This window comes from Acipenser ruthenus, chromosome 6 (genome assembly GCF_902713425.1).
Source record: "Acipenser ruthenus chromosome 6, fAciRut3.2 maternal haplotype, whole genome shotgun sequence".
Lineage (NCBI taxonomy): Eukaryota > Metazoa > Chordata > Actinopteri > Acipenseriformes > Acipenseridae > Acipenser > Acipenser ruthenus.
In genome coordinates this window covers 57,739,095-57,759,300 of record NC_081194.1, presented here as the reverse complement: position 1 = coordinate 57,759,300, position 20,206 = coordinate 57,739,095, and positions in this window count along the sequence as shown.

The following is a 20,206-nucleotide window of genomic DNA, read 5'->3' as shown; positions in this document are numbered from 1 at the left end:
ACAGGGTCAAACAAATTGGCGGTGATAATACAGCCTTAACTTGCCAAAAGTGTCATGATGCATGCAGGGCAATTTTAAGGCTGGTGTAAACTCGGCACTATGACCTCAATGCCGTCGTGAACGCTTGATACATGCCCCCCCTGGTCTTTTAAATCAGGATGCTGTCATCCAGTTTAGAGTGCTCATAATAGCAAGGGTGAAACTGGATTTTTGATATTACAAGGCAATGCATGATATAGACATGTGTGAAATTGCCTGGTGCATCAAAAATGTAATCTGTAAAACTAACGAGGATGATGAACTGCTTGTGCATATTTAACCTTGGGGTTTTAATACATTTATTTCAGCATTCAGGAATACAAAAACCAGAGGCTTAGTGTACTGAAGTGTAGGGTTGGTAACTTGATTAGTTCATAATGAATCAGAAAATTATATTTTTATAATTATTTGAATTACACGGTTTATTGGTTAATGAAAGATTATTACTTAACAGGTGATTATAGTCAATTCAATATATGATTACATTTCTTTACATTCATTGGTTATTCAACATACATAAACATCACAATTATTGCAACCCATTCTTCTAGTTGAATAATTGTAGTTACCTAACTTGCAGTCAAAATATTAATTAGCCATAGCCATAATAATTCAACAGGGAACACCCTTTCAGACCAGGCCTGGAGAAGATGTAAGATGTGATCAGTCCATTTCGACCTGAACAATTCAAATAAGTGTACTTTTCTCTAAGCTTTTATAGTCTTGCATTTCATTTGGCTCTGAACACTCTAACATCTGGTTTAGGTTTACATCTGTTTCACATTAGCCTACACAGCACTCTCACATATAATGGACCCATACAATAGCAGACCATTTCACCATTCTAACCTTGTACCCCTGTGGGAACATTACAATAGGAAACTCTGAAACCCCCTAAAACCAGGCATAACATATTTATACACAGAATACAATATTACATGTTTATTTTAAACCTTACAGAAGGACAGAATTAAATGTTTGTATAATGTATATCTTTTCACATTTCTGAAATTTACTAAATTATCAGATTTGTTTGAGATCTATTTTTGCATGTGATAATGTTTATATATATATATATATATACTGTTTATATATATATATATATATATATATATACTGTTTATATATATATATATATATATATATATATATAATGTCATAATATTATTTAACAATAATTGTAATTTATCTATTGATCTATCTATCCGCAGTGGGTTCTGTGGAAAACTTCCACCACACCACGGCAAATCTGCGGTACCTCGAGGGGGGGGGGGGTTTAGAGAGAGTAAATGTACATAAACAGCTGTAAAAAATGTCATCATGCATTAGTAAGAAAGTACTGTACATTACCATTTTTTATAGATTTATTCTTGTTCTCTTTTCTGAGCTTCCTGGTAGGTAAATAGATTTCAAAAATCCACTAAACTAATTGTACTCTGGAATGATTGGGAAACACACAGTGTATTTCGAAATGATAAAATACAGAAAATGTCATCATGCCATGCATTAGCAAGAACTTACATTACAGTGGTGCCCAAAACTTTAGAAACATTAAAGAAAGAACCTGAAATTGATTTCTTCTTGTTCTTTTTGGCAGGTAAATAGATTTATAAAATCTATTTTTACATTTGTCAGGGGTACTTCAGCACATTGCTAAATATTATTTGGCATAGACAGTAGATTCATTATAGTTCATGACCTCTTTACTCACCCACTGTCATAGCTAGGTCTTGTTCTGGTTGACTGTGTTCATGGAACAGAAGAATGACTCATCTCAGACCCAAAGCCCTTTACCGAATCTCTACATGTCTAGGGTTTCGTCCCTTGCTTCCTTACTCTTACTAGAACTTTACCAGCCATACCTACAAAAAATATTGCAGTATTCAATTCTTGACAGGACTCAGCTTGGCTCAGCTTTTCATTATCAGACAGAAAAATGCTTTGTCTGGCATCTTACCAAACCTACACAGTATCTCCACAAGGCAGAACAGTTAAGTCAGTTAAGTTATTTTTTTAATTAATTTTTTAAGCCAAGCCACTTGACGACAGCTGTTCACAATTGCTTGCATTGCAATCAGAATGCATATTATTTCTCCTTTACAATAGATGTTTTTTTTTTTTTACCAGCGTGAATGAAGAGCTGATCAATCTGGTTAGTGCCATGTAGTTATTAAAGGAAACTATTTCTATGAGACACTGAAAACCTGTTGGGTGTGTCTCAGGATTTTTCTAATAATCAAGGCTTTCTATAATGATTATAATCAGAGATTTCAGAGAACTGAGCTTCCTGTCCAGGATGGTCAAAGACTTTGAATGTTCACGCAGTGCTTCTCACAAAAGGCCTCCCACAAATCTCAACAATCTTTTTTGATTAAGAAAATATTGATATTCATAAAACTGCTCTTAAATGTAGTTGGCTTCTTCAACAACTGTCAAAGCATTGTCCCATCATACCACACTTTATTAAAATCAATAAAAACAGACTTTAACAAAAGTATTTTAAAAGTGAATATGCTGTGCGTGTCCCCACACAAGGTTTATATGAAGTTATTATAAGTTAGAGAAAACTAAATTTGTACTGGTATGGTTGGACTGCAGCATTAATGTAGTAAATAATCATTAGCAAGCACACTTTGAAACTGGCTTTGGTAAAAGCTGGAGATCAGTGATGAGAGAATAATCTGAAATGTTGTAACAGATGGCCTGTAGGGGGAACAAGCTGCTAAAAATGGATTGAGGATTTTTTACAGGTATGGCAGGGAACAATTGAATTCCCTACTACGTCACACTCTTTAGATGTATGTCGAGGCCGATGGTCATGTACAATAATGCACCATTGCCTAAACAATGTAAAGGCAGTATACAAACCAAGTAGTTTCAAAATTCTATTGTGTTTAATCTGGTTTGCATTCTATTTGGCCTCCATTTCTTTTTGAAAAAGAAAAACAATTTAGATTGTATATGTCCACAAAAATAATCGAAATCACATGCAGTTGTTGCTAATTGATCACAGATTGAATCCAGGCTACAACCCAGTGAGCATGAATGTGTGCATCTTTGTTATCATCTGAAAAAAGATTATTTTTCTAGTGGGAAAAGGGTGATTTATGTTTGCGGAATTTGTAAGAAAATATCAGTATCAGTTTAAGACAGCTATTGTTACTATACAATAAAAGTTAGTTGGCATATTTAATTTCTTTGTCATGCATCTGGCACCCAGTTTGAATACATCTAGAGTTCTGAATCTAAATAGTTTTGAAATCAAGTTTTTTTTTAATTATGAAAGACGTTTTTTAGTGGGACCATGTAGAAGTGCATCAACAATATAGCTATGTTTGTAAACAGAGCAGGTTAAGGGTGAATATAAAGTAGTAAGTTGTCCATCTTTGTTCTCAATGTAAGTCCCTGGGGGCATATGTTGTCCTTGGCCCAGAGCCCCAGACCTTCTTGGGTGTGGCCCAGAAAATGGGAAGAGGAATGGGTAGGATCGTCATAACCCTCTGCCATGGCCATCTGAGTATGACTTATGAGGCCTACAGTTATTGTCCTGTCAATCCTCTTTGCATTCTGCCCTCCCATGTTTCTAATTAATAATAGATATTCTCCTCTGACTGTGATTCTCCAAGTAGCAATATCTTAATAAGCTGTGTTTTGTATGTGTCTTGTATGTATTCATTAACTTCACTGGAAATGACTGTCTATACCTAATCATGTTAGTCCTTATTTAAAGATATGAAAACTAGCTATAATTGAACTTGTAGGTTGATATCATGTAGCAGTTTTCTGAATACATAGTTGATATCTCTGGCTCTTTTTATCTCTATTTTTATAATCTAGTAGATCATCTCTTTTTAGTTTATCCACTTTTCTTAACTCCATCTCTATAATTCTTTCTTTGTATCCTCTTTTTTTAAGATTTGTTTTTAATACATTTCTTTGTTTTACATAGTAACTTTCTTTTGAGCATATTCTTCGTATTCTTATTCCTAGACCCTTTGTGATTGCCCTTTTAGTGTGTATCGGATGTATATAATGTATATATATATATATATATATATATATATATATATATATATATATATATATATATATATAATGTAGATGTAGAACCCATTACTATTAAATGCATACTATACCTTTAAGAACTTAAGTGCCAATTGAGAACACAGGCTGTTTGTTAAGTGTTCTAAATTGTTTTCTCTTTGTGGGCATAAAGTATTTAAACTGAGTCAACCCCCATCCCAACAAGATGTTTTTGTGAACGGAGAGTGGTGGCAGTGGGAGACGCAAGGACTATTGATTTGTTCTATGGCGAATGCTTGAAACCCGGCTTCTGTTTAATTGTATTGAGACTTTCTGTCTGCTTGTGCCGGTTGCGCTATTTTGTAAGCTCAGAGACCCACAGCTGAAGTATTCTGTATAGATAAGTCCCAAATTAAAATTATTACTGAACAGCCTTACCTTCCACGCACCGTGTTAGGGTAATGTGTATCTCGTGTGTGTTTTTGCTTGTGGTGTTGTGGCAAAGTGGTTAACAGTGTGCAGGTGCAGGTAATCAGACAAACAACGATAATTCAGGTGCAATGAAGGTTTAATTGTATAATCCAATGCCTGATGGCTAACAGCAGTAAACAACAATGTTAATGAAACAATACAGCGTGTATTGCTCATTTATAATCCGCGAGTTTGTTACGAAATAATAACAGTCCTGTTTCAGTTCACCCACACGTAACACATACACAAACACCAGTCCACAGCGCGTGCTCTAGTGCTTGTGGTGAATGCAGTTCTTTAGTGACAACACAAGTGCAGTGTTGTTGATCCGAGTTTAATGGTGGCCTTTGGCGACAGCTCCGGATCATGTTAGCCATCCAAATAATTACAAGCAGTATTATTAACAAGCAAAAACAAACAAAACACTCATGTTTCACAGCACAGATTCTCCTTCTGGTCATTTATTTTAACTATTCACAAAGGAACAGATCACATCACTACGTCCCCTTTCTAGATGGTCGACTTCCATCTAACCCTGGGAATAAACTGTAGTGCCATTTAGTGCAGGGTATTCTGTTCCCTTTATGCAGCTGCCCCGCAGGTCAGGATGGAGATCGATCTCTGTCACAGGTGTGTAACTATTTTAAGGTTGTTACAACAAGGAATTGCTTATTTTAAACTTGTAATTTTACCGCGATTGTATTACTACTGTGCATTGATTCTGATAAGACAGTTTGTTAATGTGATAACCTGACCAGTCTAAAGTACCACTTGCTTGGTGGTAGTTAATTAATTATTTTTAGTATTAGTGCCCTTCATATTTTTGGATTGTGATATTCTTTATTTTCACTGATAATATTTGATTTGTGTTTGTATAGGAAAAATATTTAGTAGAAAAAGTTTTTCTTTTGTGGATGAAGAAAAAAAGTTACAAGAAGTAGATGTCTACAATTATTTATTTTGGCATGATTATTTAGTGATTTTTTTTACCATTCTTCAATGCAAAATTATTCCAGTTCATTCAAATTTCCAAGGTCTTCCCTTGTGTACAGTCTTCAACTCATACCAAAGATTCTCAATCAGTATTAGATCGGGACTTTGACTAGGCCATTCCAGAACCTAGATTTTATTCTTCTTTAACCTTTCTGAAGTAGATTTTGATGTGTGCTTTGGACCGTTGTTGTGTTGGAATGTTCAGTTGTGCTTTAAACCAAGTTTTGTAGTGGTGAGTTTCAGATGATTAGCCAGTATTTTTTGGTATGCTATGGAATCCATTTTACCATGTATTGAAATTAAACTTCCTGTGGCATTACAGGACAAACAGCCCATGAAAGGGTATTACACCTCCATGCTTAACAGTAGGTATGGTGTTTTCTTTGTACGCCTCACCAGACTTTCTCCAAACGTAACGACTATTAACGTGATGAAATAGCTCGATTTTTGTTTCATTCACAAAACCTTTTACCAGAACTCATATCCATCATTCAAATGCCATTTTGCAAACTTGAAGTGATTGTCTTTGTGACGTTTTCCTAAGAGTGGCTTTTTCCTTGGCTCACGACCATTGGGACCTTCACCATGCAATACTCGCCCTATGGTTGAAATGGAAACCCCAGTCCCACTTGCAGCCAATTCACTTTGAATATCTTTGGCACTCAATCTTGGATTGTTATTAACCTTTCTCACAATTCTTCTACTTGTTTTTGGTAAAGAACCTTCTTTCTTCCAGACCAAGGGAGCGTTGTGACAATACCATGAGTCTTGATAATAGAAACAAAAGTTGAAATTGGGATACTCGAATGCTTGGAAATCTTCTTGTATCCTTCTCCAGCTTTATGACAATAAATAATTGCTGCCTAAGATTTTCAGATAGCTCTTTATTTTTCCCTTATTGACTTATTGGTAATATACTCTCTAAGAATGTTCATCTACAATCTAGCATTTTCTAGAATTAGGTTCTGCATTATCATATTGAAATTTCTTGTAGACAACACTATCATAGCATCAAAGGGTATGAATACTTTTGAATTAGCATTTTTTTTAGTTTTGCAAAAAAAAAAATGCTGAAATAAATAATTGTAGACATCCATTTCTTGTAATTTTTTTCCTTATCCACAAAAGCAAAACTTTTGCTACAAAAGATTATTTCCTAAACTTCTTTGATTTCAAGAAATTCCTAAAAATTATAAATTTCCACAACTGTGTGTGTGTGTATATATATCTTGAAAAAAATAAGGTATATAAATGATGGACATTGACAAAATGTTTTTGGTTTCTTTTTAATCAGTCGATCATTCATCCTTGACCATGACCCACTTGAGTGACTATGACTGAAGCATATGCACTTAATCACCTAATTAGTGAGACAGTTGATTTGCCAAAGAACGGGAGTTTATTATTTAAACACAGCCCTGTGGGCCATACAATGTAGTAAGTAGTACAGTTTAACAAATTTATATTTTCTCTAAATGTAATTAAAATTATATACGCTATACGTTTTAAACTGTACAATGGCTGTGCTAACAAAATCAGAAGAATAAAAGTAAACAGCAACTGTTTTTCCTGCCCAACATCACAAATTTCGCTGTGATGGTCATTTACTGTCCCGGATGTACCTTATTTGGGCAAAATATCTACCTGTGGAAGAGGAAAACTGTACCTAATAAAACAGTATTGTATGAATTAAACTGTAGGCCTACGTATTAAACGCAAAAGACCTGCCTGTGGAACATGAAAACTGTACGTATTAAATACAAAACATTTGACTGTGGAACAGGAAAACTATCTAATTATTTTGCTCAAGATTATAAATATCCCTATTAAACATGAAGTCATCATTGTAATTGCTTATGTCTAAACAATCCTAATGAGTTTTCAGAACACTAATAAATTTATATAAAACATTTTACCAGGGATATAACTAAATCCAGATTGCAAATGTCAAATACATAGGTTATTATTAAACTTATTAATAACTTTATTGTTTCCGTTGTTTTCGTTACCAGAAACTTCTCATTTCCGGTATACAGTATTAATTGCTCAATAATTACAACTCAAGAGAGTGAAACTAAGTCAAGGTGACAAATGTTTCAGGTAGTGCCTTCTGCACTGAGGTTTTATCTTAGTGTTTTGAAGGACCAGAGCACCATTTATGGATAAAAAATATTCCTGAGAACAATCTGGTTTTGGAGAAATATTTTACAGATGTTGAATGAAATAGAGAATGAGCAAACAAACACATTAAATACGTACACTAATAAATAGCCTAATAATAAAATAAGGCTATGGTCATTCAAAGGTTATTGGGGTTGATGTAAGGATACGCACAAAGTGATTTGCGAGTGAAAACCCTCCATAATGCTGCCGTAAATCGTGTTTAGCAGCCGTAATGTCTGGTTTTACCAGTCGCTAAAAGTGTGGTGTATGAAAAGAATGGTGTTCACCTGGCGTTCTGCACCTGCTATCAAATTTGCACTTTGCCATCATTAAATCATTCAAATGATATTGAAATGCATTCAAATGAAGACAAGAGCATGGAACTGGGCGGGATCTGGATACTAAGCGAATACAAACATTATAATGTGATGTGCGGATTTTGCCTTGCACTTAGACAATTGCTGACACTCCAACTTTACACCTCTTCTTACAAGATAGAAGTGAGTAACTAAGAGCTGTATAAAAGCACACACCTGCAGAGACCTGTCATTGGCTTCAGGATGGCTGCTGTGGTACACTTCCTGATGCGGTGACACTTGGTTCTTGTTGAGGAGAGGCAGGAACACGTTCGGAGGAGAAGGGCAAGAAGAAGACTCTGCATATTCAATCCCAGGGTCTCTTTGTTTGGGATGCCGGAGGTGGCTAGTGCTAAAGCATTATCGTATCACAACACAGGACATCCTTGACCTAATAGCTGAATTGAGGGATGAGCTAGACCCTGCAGCATCAATCTAAGGACCGCTATCCCTGCACATGTGAAAGTGATGTGTTCTTTGCACTACTTAGCCTCTGGTTCCTTTCAGACCACAGTTGGAATGTCTGGAGGGATAGCCCAATCCACCTTTTCCAGAGTGTTAGGCACATTTCTGGATGTCAGGCTGAAAAGGGCAGGCCAGTACATATCATTTCCTAAGGATGCTAGCATAACTGATGCTTTTCCAAACAACTCTGTTTCATGCTGAGTGACCTCAACCATAAGGACTCTCAGCTCTTTCTCAGAAAACTTTTCTTTTCCGTACACCAAGAGGACTTTGCTGCCCTTCCTCTGACATATTTAAAGAAAAAAACCCGCTAAAATCATTTAGTTAAAAAATAATATTTTATTCGCATTGTACATCAATGTGTACAATGCAGCAGCATGATTTATTTTGTGTTACTGGTAGCCTACAGGCTAAAGTAAAAAGAAAGTGTGCTAGGTATTTATTTGATTTTACTCCAGTACTGTATATTGTACCAACCTAGTATCCAACCTAAAACACATTAGTGTTATTTCAGCGCAATGATTTATACATGTAAAATACATTGAGCACTATAAATGTACGTGTGTATTGCATTGTTTTTAACAAACATGTCTGGTTTAGTGAGGGGCTACTGTATGATTCTGAAAAACTTTTTAATAGAAACACATTTTTGATTTGGGGGTGAAGGAGGGGGCCCCACTAAAGAATACGATGGGCCCTATTCAGCAAATATGTGTGCAGCCGCTATCGCTAGGGCAATGACAGCGTTAGCCAACCGCTGCGATAGCGCATGAAAACCTGATTTAGAAGTCGGGTCTCATGCGAGGGAGGAATTTAGAATCAGGAGTTTTCCTTAAGTTAGGCATGTATAACTCACCTTCGAAACGTGAGCGCCTTCGCTGCCTTTATTATAATTGCTTTCCTGTTAAAAATATACTGACTGTACGCATTTGCGTCTTATACCACAATAACTAAGTCTGCATATTTTTTTTTTATTGGTCCAGTTATATGAACCCCTGTCTAAAGTTTTGTCTGACCTTTTCAGTTCAGAATCTGCTTCCCTCAAACCCTGTATTCTTTCCTCTGTAAGTTCAACATCCATTACAGAGAGCTATGTTATGTAAAACACAACCAGCCAGGATGCTATTGCTAACCTTCTGAGGAGTGTACTGTAGTGTCCCCCCAGAGACATCCAAACATCAGAATTGCATTTTGAGATTTACGTAGAGGTACCTTTTCTGTGTTCGTACCTTAGTGCTACAGGCAAACAGTGAGCTCTCCGCATGTGTTCTTCCAGGTCAGCCTGAAGCAGCTGGCAGATGTCAGTGATTGTTTGTTTGTTGAGGTGAAATTGCTGTATACATTGTGTGTCAGACTGGCTCAGAAAAGACAGATGACTTCTAAATATTTATCTCCTCCTCCTCTCTTTGTCTGGCCACGTAGAAATTATTATTATTATTATTATTATTATTAATAATTAATTAATTAATTAATTAATTAATTAATTAATTAATTTCTTAGCAGACATCCTTATCCAGGGCGACTTATAATTGTTACAAAATCACAGTACAAAGTATCACATTATAAAGTATCACATTAATCCAGAATGCACTCGATATTTATTTTATTTCTTTTTATCTCTTTTCTTTGCCTGTAGTTTCAGCAGTATTTATAGTCGACCATGTAATTTGCACACAGTTTAGATCTGGTTTTCACATGTCAACTGAAATGCAAACGCTAACGCTGTTGATTGTTTGCTAAATCGTTACATTTGTATGTAAATGAGGACACTCCCCTAAAGTTCAGCCCTTGTCAGCACGAACGCCCACTTGCTGAGTGGGCACTAAAACACGGTTGCTCAATCACATATGTGGGCAAAGTACATACGACAAAATGTATACTTTGCAAACTAGCTCAATGAAAATGCAAATTGCAGTATGTTTGCACTGCGACTGGCCCATCTTAGTACACCTACAGTGGCTCTCAAAAGTATTCACCCCCCCTTGGGCTTTTCCACATTTTATTGTGTTACAACATGGAATCAAAATGGATTTAATTAGGAGTTTTTGCCACTTATCAACACAAAAAAAGTCCATAATGTCAAAGTGAAAAATAAAATCTACAAATTGTTCTAAATTAATTACAAATACAAAACAGAAAATATTTGATTGCTTAAGTATTCACCCCCTTGAGTCAATATTTGGTAGAGGCATCTTTGGCAGAATTATAGCCATGAGTCTATTTGGATAAGTCTCTATCAGCTTTGCACATGTGGACACTGCAATTTTTGTCCATTCTTCTTTGCAAAATTGCTCAAGCTCCGTCAAGTTGGATGGGGACCTTTGGTGAACAGCAATTTTTAACTCTTTCCACATATTCTCAATTGGATTGAGTTCCGGGCTTTGACTGGCCACTCCAGGACATTGACCTTTTTGTTTTTAAGCCACGCAAGTGTGGCTTTGGCTGTCTGTTTGGGGTCATTGTCCTGCTGGAAGATTAATCTTCTCCCAAGTCCCAGGTCTCTTGCAGACTTCAGCAGGTTTTCCTCCAGGATTTCTCTGTACTTTGCTGCATCCTCTTCAAGAGTTTTCCAGGCCCTGACGCAGAGAAGCATCCCCATAGCATGATGCTGCCACCACCATGCTTCACGGTAGGGATGGTGTTTTCAAGATGATGTGCGGTGTTAGGCTTGCGCCAAACATAGTGCCACATGCCTTCTGGCAAACTCTAGCCGAGATTTGATGTGAGATTTTTTCAACAATGGCTTTCTTTTTGCCACTCTCCCATAAAGGCCAGTTTTGTGAAGCACCCGGGCTATTGTTGCCGTATGCACAGTGTCTCCCAGCTCAGCCGTGGAACACTGTAATTCCTTTAGAGTTGCCATAAGCCTCTTGGTGGCCTCCCTGACTAGTGCCCTTCTCGCCCGGATACTCAGTTTTTGAGGACGGCTTGTTCTAGAGAGATTCATAGTTGTGCCATATTCTCTCCATTTCTTAATAATGGACTTTACTGTGCTTCGAGGGATATTCAATGCCTTGGAAATGTTCTTATATCCTACCCCTGATTGGTGCTTTTGAAGAACCTTATTCCGGATTTGCTTTGAATGTTCCTTCATCTTCATGATGTAGTTTTTGTTAGGAAATGTACTAACCAACTGTGGGACCTCCCAGAGACAGGTATATTTAACCTGAAATCATGTGAAACACCTTAATTGCACACAGGTGGACTCCATTCAACTAATTATGTGACTTCTAAAGACAATTGGTTGCACCAGAGCTTATTTAAGTGTGTCATAGCAAAGGGGGTGAATACTTATGTAATCAATTATTTTCTGTTTTATATTTGTAATTAATTTAGAACAATTTGTAGATTTTATTTTTCACTTTGACATTTTTGTGTTGATCAGTGGCAAAAATTCCTAATTCAATCCATTTTGATTCCATGTTGTAACACAATAAAATGTGGAAAAGTCCAAGGGGGGTAAATACTTTTGAGAGCCACTGTACCCCTGAGATTATATAATGTAATTACTCTTTCATTTTGAAGCATCACTAATTAAACACTTTAGAAACTTGATTACACTACCCAAGCCTACAGAAGACAAGTGGTAATTTCATTTTGCACAAAAAATACAATGGATGTGTTAAGTGGTATGGTTATGAGTGCAAATTAGGATTTTAGTGCAGTGAAATTAGGGAGTTGGAATGCAGACATTCAATTTGAAAGGAAAAGGAAGCAGAACAGATTAATCAAATATTACGTTTGTTAAAAGCAACATTCATTAATCACTCAGTGCTGCAATGTTACAGGGAAATTAAAAAGTAAAGGCATCACTGCTGCAAGCCGATATCTGTTAAGCAAATGAAGAATGTATGTGTAGACAATGCTCTCCCTTTTATTAGATCTGAACAGTGCAATTTCAGAGAGCAGCTAGAAAGTATTGTGACATCAAAGCACTTATGAGCACACACCATAGCCAACACTAAATACAGTTCATGCGCTTCAATGGGACCTACAGTGACTTTTCATAGGAATGAGTCATATATGGATTGAGAATATGCAGGTTTCTGAGAATACATGATATGCTTTTAAAGGTTAGCTGACTTGATGTATTTTAATGTATTTGTGTTAGTATTAGATAACTTTGTTTTACTACCAAAGCAGAATGGAAGATCAATACATTTGTTGCATTTATAAATGAATAAATAAACACATAAATAAATTATTGTCGATAACAATGTTAAGATTGCTTGCACATCTTGATGCTATTAGGCACTACATGTTTGACATTATTTCTAGGGATGCTAGGTGACACATTGTGGATTCAGATAGCTTTCAAATGTTTGGAGGTGACTGTAAAGTATTGCAAAAGTAAACAAAAATTAAGGCTAATTCATGCATTGTTGTACCTGTAAGTTATTTTGTACTAGACGGACCCATTTATTTTCAAGGGTGTTCTTGGACATCGTAAAATGAAGCAACCAAGCAGAGTCAAACTGTTGAACTACAGAAACATGCTATTCAGCAATGCATTCAAATTCACATGAACCCAAGAGACAAAGAGACAAGAGACATTTCTATAATTAATCTTAATTACTTGAATCCTAATGGTTGATTTTGACATATTGATGCTATACATGGCCGTAACTAGCTATGAGGGCACCGAGGTGATGTCCTCAGTTGTTTTTTTGCATCATCAATGCTGATGCTCATGTAAAAAGTATAAGCTGACAAGTGTCAGATGTTAATTGAAGCTAAGAGCCAGGCAATGGTAGAGCCGCCATACAGATACTTTGTTTGAAATTAATAAACACAGTAGAACAAACACACACATGTTCACAAGTCCAGAGTGAGTGTTATAGTGCTCGTGGTGAAATACAACTTATTTGTGTACAATGGTACAGTGTTGTCCGTGTTTAGTGCTGGCCTGTAGCGACAGCTCCGGATCATGTTAGCCGTCTAATACTAAAAAACAAGTAGGTTTTTAGACACAACAAAACAAACAAATGACTCATGGTAATCTCACAGTACTCCTTTCCGGTTTCAGCTTAACCATAACAAAGGAACAGATCACATAGCTACGTCCCCCTATTTACTGTCAGTCACGTCCCCCTTGGTTAGTGAGTGCAACCGTTTCTCCTCCAATCCGAGGTTGCAACATAGCTTCCCTTCTGGGTCGATAACTTGGTGTATCGTAGCTCCGCTCCCTTTCTAGATGGCTAACTTCCACCTACCCCTGGGAATTAATTGTCAGGCCATCCAGTCCGGGGCACTCTGTTCCCTTTACACAGCGCCCTCACAGGTCGGGAGGGAGATTTATAACCAAGAGTCATTCTTTCTGTCACAATCTCCCATATGGTATTTATAATGCACATTTTTATTGCCTGCATGCAGTACCTTACACTTTTCTATATTAAATATCATTTGCCATGTGTCTGCCCAGTTTTGAATGCTGTCTAGATCATTTTCAATGACCTTTGCTGCTGCAACAGTGTTTGCCACTCCTCCTATTTCTGTGTCGTCTGCAAATTTAACAAGTTTGCTTACTATACCAGAATCTAAGTCATTAATGTAGATTAGGAATAGCACAGGACCTAATACTCCACTGGTTACCTCTCTCCATTTTGAGGTTTCTCCTCTAATCAGTACTTTCTGTTTTCTACATGTTAACCACTCCCTAATCCATGTGCATGCATTTACTTGAATCCCTACTGTGTTCAGTTTGAGAATTCATCTTTTATGCAAAACTTTGTCAAAAGCTTTTTGGAAATCTAAATAAACCATGTCACATACTTTGCAGTCATCCATTGTCGATGTTGCATCCTCAAAAAAATCAAGCAGGTTAGTTAGACACGATCTCCCTTTCCTAAAACCATGCTGACTGTCTCCCAGGATACTGTTACCATATAGGTAATTTTCCATTTTGGATCTTATTATAGTTTCCACAAGTTTACATATAATAGAAGTCATGCTTATTGGTCTGTAGTTGCCTGGTTCGGTTTTGTCTGCCTTTTTGTGGATCAGTATTACGTTTGCAATTCTCCAGTTTGTCGTTACAACCCCTGTCTCAGCATGATCTTAGTTAGTGGTTTGTAATTAACTTTCATTTCTTTGAGTACTATTATAGCTCATCTGGCCCATGGGATTTGTTTATTTTAAGAGCTCCTAGTCCATTTAACACTTCTATCTTTGTTATGCTAAAGCTATTAAAACTACATAGGAACAGGTCGACATGTGGGGCATGTTGTCCATATCCTCCTTTGTAAAAGCAATTATGCTGTTGATGTTTCTAGCAATCAAACTTGCAAGCCATAGTGGACACAGTAAAGTAAAACATGCCTGTGAAAATTGACTAGTTCATTAAAATTAGGGCTTGAACTTTTCGGTTTTTATTTTCCAAATCTCTTCCTCTCTTTAAATATTAATTAGTAGTTGTAAAGCTGTATCTGCATCATAATAAAGAGAAAACTACTAATTAAAGACTGGGTTTATGATATTTTTTTTCTTTGCTACAAATCAAGGCGATTTTAAATTATGGACTTGCTATTGGTGTACACTCCATACTGGGTATTTTCTGCTGAAAAAATCTATCTCGACAACTCTTAAATGAGACAAAATAACAAAAGCACAACATTAAACTAGGTGACTGCAAGAATGAAATGCAATTAGGATCAGCGATGAGCAACTAACGTAATTTGTCTCGTCTGTTTGAAATAAGTATAAACATATATACGATTAAATACCAATAAAAAACAAAAAGAATATGTTTTTGTTTTTACTCTGTTTAATCACAAAAATGAATTGTCATGTTACTCGAGTGGTGGGCGCCATATTGACTTGGATTTTCAAGGATCCTCAGACCTAAAATCCTGAATCACACATCAGCTTTGTAGTACTGTAGTGGATTATTTACATCACGTGATATATGTGTTGCCCCCCCCCCCCCCCCCCCCCCCCAGCATTATTCAAAAGCTGGGGACAAAGTAGAATGTTACTTATTTATTGTACTAAACAGTACATTTTAATAAAATAGTGGAAATATTTTAAGCAACTAATGAAGTTTATAACTAAAGTTTGGGAGGAAGGTCAGACACCAATCTCCGCATCACCAATGTAAATCATTCAATTTACACATTAACTAATTAAGATTGTTAGCAGTATAAATACCCTCTTCACTTACCTCTCATTTGTGTTTCGAGTTCATCGTAACCCACCACCTCCCCATCTCCACCTTTTTAAAAATACTATTTTAGGTTTTGTCTATGGGGGTCTCTGCCTCGTCCAGTCGGCCAGGCAGTGAGCCCTCAAACCAAGTTAGGTTTGATGCCAAATTAATGTAAATAACATACGTCTCGTAAAATTGCATACTCTGCATTCTCCTCATTGAATATTTGTACTAAAACATTTTTTTGGGGGGGGGGCAGCACCGTAGGCATTAGGTCAGTGTTAAAGTCATGTGATTGCTGGGAGAGGTGATATTAAAACCATCATTTCGTGAGGCCCGCCCCAAACAGACCGAACAGAACTGGACAACCTGATTTGGCGAAACTGTTCACCTTCCTGCAGTGGAACTTGCTTGTTGGATGGAACAGCCTGGTCTGCTCAAGGAGCAGTTCCACACGGTGGAACATGGTGGAGCCCCGCAGGTACAGCTATGGACAAAAGGTTTGCATCACCTACATTTTTTTTTTTTTTTGGATTGAGACATAATTAAAATAAATAAATGAATGAATAAATAAACCTATTTTAACATAGTTTCATTTAACACCATGTAATCAAAGAAACTACAGAACGATAAACTACAAAGCGGTATGTAATTCAATATGTTAATATAGCGTTATTCCACAGACTTAATTTGACTCTGTGAAGCAAAATTATTTAATTATATAGGGAGATGCAAAACTTTTGGCCATAACTGCCTGCTAATTCACTGTATTCTAACAGATACTTTACAACTAAATTATTTTGGGAAAAGGCTAAAACATGTTCCTGTTCCACATCGAACAAGCTGAACTTCCTCCTTAACTAATGGTCAAAATTCAGTATTTAAAAAAAATACATGCTTTTGGGCTAATCATTTGTTAAGTGTGTTCACAGAATTATGTTTTTGCTTATGAGTTTTGAGATACAAACTAACCTTTGCACTTGATAACATTAATTTAAAAATCCAGTTGATGCCTATGAGTAATATGTTTTGTGACTAATTTGAAGCTATTAATATGTTTCATTATTAACAAAACTGAGTTATTAATCAAATTGATTAATCTTGTTACATAATTGATTGATTTAAAATGTTTGGATATACTGTTACTGAATTGATTACTGTCTTGTTCACAGTCATTTTAAAATAACGTTAGAATATGTTTTGTTAAAATGTGTGTGTGTGTGTATATATCTTTAGGTTGTGCTGCAACAGCACTGCACGGTTTTTCTTTTTTTGCACTAGAGCGTCCATTTTGAAAAAAGCTTTGAAATAGACTGTAAAAAGTTGCCAGGATGCTAGCAATGAAAAGAAAAATTACAGGAACATTATTTAAACAGTTGCAGTAACACATGGGGATGTGTAATGCTATATTTTTTTGGAACATTGCTACTTAATCTTTAAGTGGTAATATTTTATAAGCCCAAGGCCCTGCAGACTACAGTAATCCTTGTAAGTAAACTGATAAAGATCCTTTACTTGATTCTGTCAGGACTCTGAGGATCAAGGATATTTAAAAGTAATTCCACTCTGCCTAATGCAAGATGAGGGAGTGCAAGTCTACAGTTCTGTTAAAATATCCTAGATGTGATTAATGACCCTGTCCTGCTGTTCATGGTGTCATTAACTGGATACCAGACAGCTCAGAAACAAAATGGAAAATCGATTCACTGTTTATTTTCAGCTCACCAGCCTGGTTTCATCCCTGTTGTGTTGCTGCTGTGACATTCAGATATTGGGTAGATGCAAGGATGCAGGTGCAAAACCCCCTATAATGGCCTCAATATAATCTGAATTTTGCATCTGCAATTATTTGCAGTGATACAATGGGGTAGAGGGGTAGGTATAAGCGCAGTGCAATTATTTTGCACTGTGCCCTATGTAAGCTTAAGAGAAATGCAAATTACTCAACACGAACAAATAATGTTCCGCAATTATGATAATGAAGGCCTCCATGAGTGTATCGGTCTATTTATCGGCCGCACTTGCAGCCCAGAGGTGATAGAGTTAGGAGTACAGAGCAGTAGGCTGTGTATGACATTCGTGGAGCATGAAAATACAAAGCAAAAAAAAATGTCAGAGGAAGGGCAACACAGGAAATGGAAAAGAAAATGAATGTTTTCTGAGAAGGAGCTGAGAGTCCTTATGGCTGAGGTCACTCAGCATGAAACAAGGTTGTTTGGAAAAGCCTCAGCCAACATCAGTTATGCTAGTATCCTTAGGTAATGATATGCATTGGCCTGCCCTTTCAGAAATGTGCCTAGCACTCTGGAAAAGGTGGATTGGGCTATCCCTCCAGACATTCTAACTGTGGTCTGAAAGGATCCAGAAGCTAAGTAGTGCAGAGAACACAGCACTGTCACATGTGCAGGGATAACGGTCTCTAGATTAACGGTGGGGTCTAGCTCATCCCTCAATTCAGCTATGAGGTCAAGGACCTGCGGAGTGAGACGATAACGCTTTAGCACAGCATCCTCCAGCATCCCAAACAAAGTGACCCTAGGATTGAATATGCAGGGTCTTCTGAACGTGTTCCTGCCTCTCCTCAACAAGTGTCACTGCAACAGGAAGTGTCCCACAGCAGCCACCCTGAAGCCTGTGACAGGTCTCTGCAGGTGTGTGGTTTTATAAAGCTCTTAGTTACTCGCTTCTACAATGGTTGCACCTTGTAAGAAGAGGTGTAAAGTTTCTGGAGGGTCAGCAATTGCCTAAGTGCAAGGCAAAATCCTTTCATCACATTATAATATTTGCACCCGCTTAGTAGCCAGATCCTGCCAAATTCCATGCTCTTTTCTTCATTTGAATGCATTTCAATGTAATTGTAACGGATTAATGATGGCAAAGTGCAAATTTGATAGCGGGTGCAGAACACCAGATGAACACCATTCTTTACATACGCTGCTTTTTTAGCGGCCGATAAAATCAATCAATCTTTATTTTATATAACATCTTTTCATAGTGGACCACCATCACAAAAGTGCAAAATCAGACTTTGTGGCTGCTAAACACAATTTATGGGTTTTTTTGCACCTGGAAATCACTTTGCGTATAGCCTTACATACCCCTATATGGTAAATAAACAAAACCATAACTGAAGCCACAAACCTTGTTATATTTATGTATAGCAGCTCTTCATTTTGTAGAAGAGAGCACCATCTTGTGTTAGAAAGCTGTGATTGAATGCTTAATCAGAATATGACATTAGTATGGGAGGAAAGACAGCTAGGATCTCAAGTGATGCAACAGGGCTTGTTTGCAAACAAGCCTGTAAGAATACAATTTGGTGCTGCTGTATTTACGAGGTGACTGCATAGCCTTCTACAGGTTTACCAAAAAGAGTTTAAAAGCATAGCAAAGTTTAATAAAGCACAGTGAATGCATGTTAAGCATAGGTAAGCATTGTAAAGCCCTGAGAGGTATGCTAAAGCATATAACAAAAGCAAATCATGGTAAATTCAAGTAACTGAGTGACTCAGAGTGAGAATTTTTGTCTCACGCAGGTCATGGGTGAAATTTGCTCTGTAGCTCTCTGAGCTGCTCAGAGGGAGTAGAATTGAGCACGCCATTAAATGGGTTAATTCACTAAGCTGCTCAATTATTTAACGCATGCACTATAATCATGGGAAAAGCATGGGTTTTTATAAGAGTATATATTCAATGCTGTTTACAATTGGATTCCATAAAACACCACTGATCAAATTGAATTAGTCCTAGAGCAAGCCTGGTGCGGGTAAGTGTGACCCAATTTAGGCCTAAATAGGTGTTATTACAACGTATAGTGTGAATCCCAAAGAATCAGGGGACCTTGAATCGAGGCATTCTGTAACACAAACCTTAATGCAGAACAGTCACATGCTTTCAGGTCAAGCATGAAAAGGCTTCAAGACGAAATTTAATTTGACCAAATTAATCAGCAAACATGTGTAAGCAGGAACAGATCCTTGGCATGCACTGTTCTGGTGTAAAGTTTCTGGTATGTAATCTACATAATATCGACATCTTGGAGCAAAATTAATCGATTACAAGATTGACTACACTCCATACCAATGAAATTTGTAAACAAAGACTGTAACTACCACTATATTGTATGAGTAGTAGCCAATGGATAGACAACTTACGTATCCATTCAGCTAACTTACCTATCTATTTGGAATTAGAGCATATACATCAGCACCAGTGCACTACTTACAGGGGCTACTGTGCATATAGGGTGGCTAGCTATGGTTCTGAATTCACCCCGTCTATTTCATTTTGGTTCTGTAATGCTGCAGTTTTCCTTTGCATTGTCCAATGTTGTACAATGCATTTACCATAGTTTACTATATTATTTTAATTTGTATATGCGTTACAATGGACTTGCAAAGGGTTCCCAGGCTTTACAATGCTTGTCTATGCTTTACCATGCTTACACTATGCTTTATGACCCTTTGCTATACTTTTACAATGGACAACGTTTATAGGGAAATACTGCCCTCTAGTGGAACATGTTATTATTTTCATAACCAGTTAATTTCAG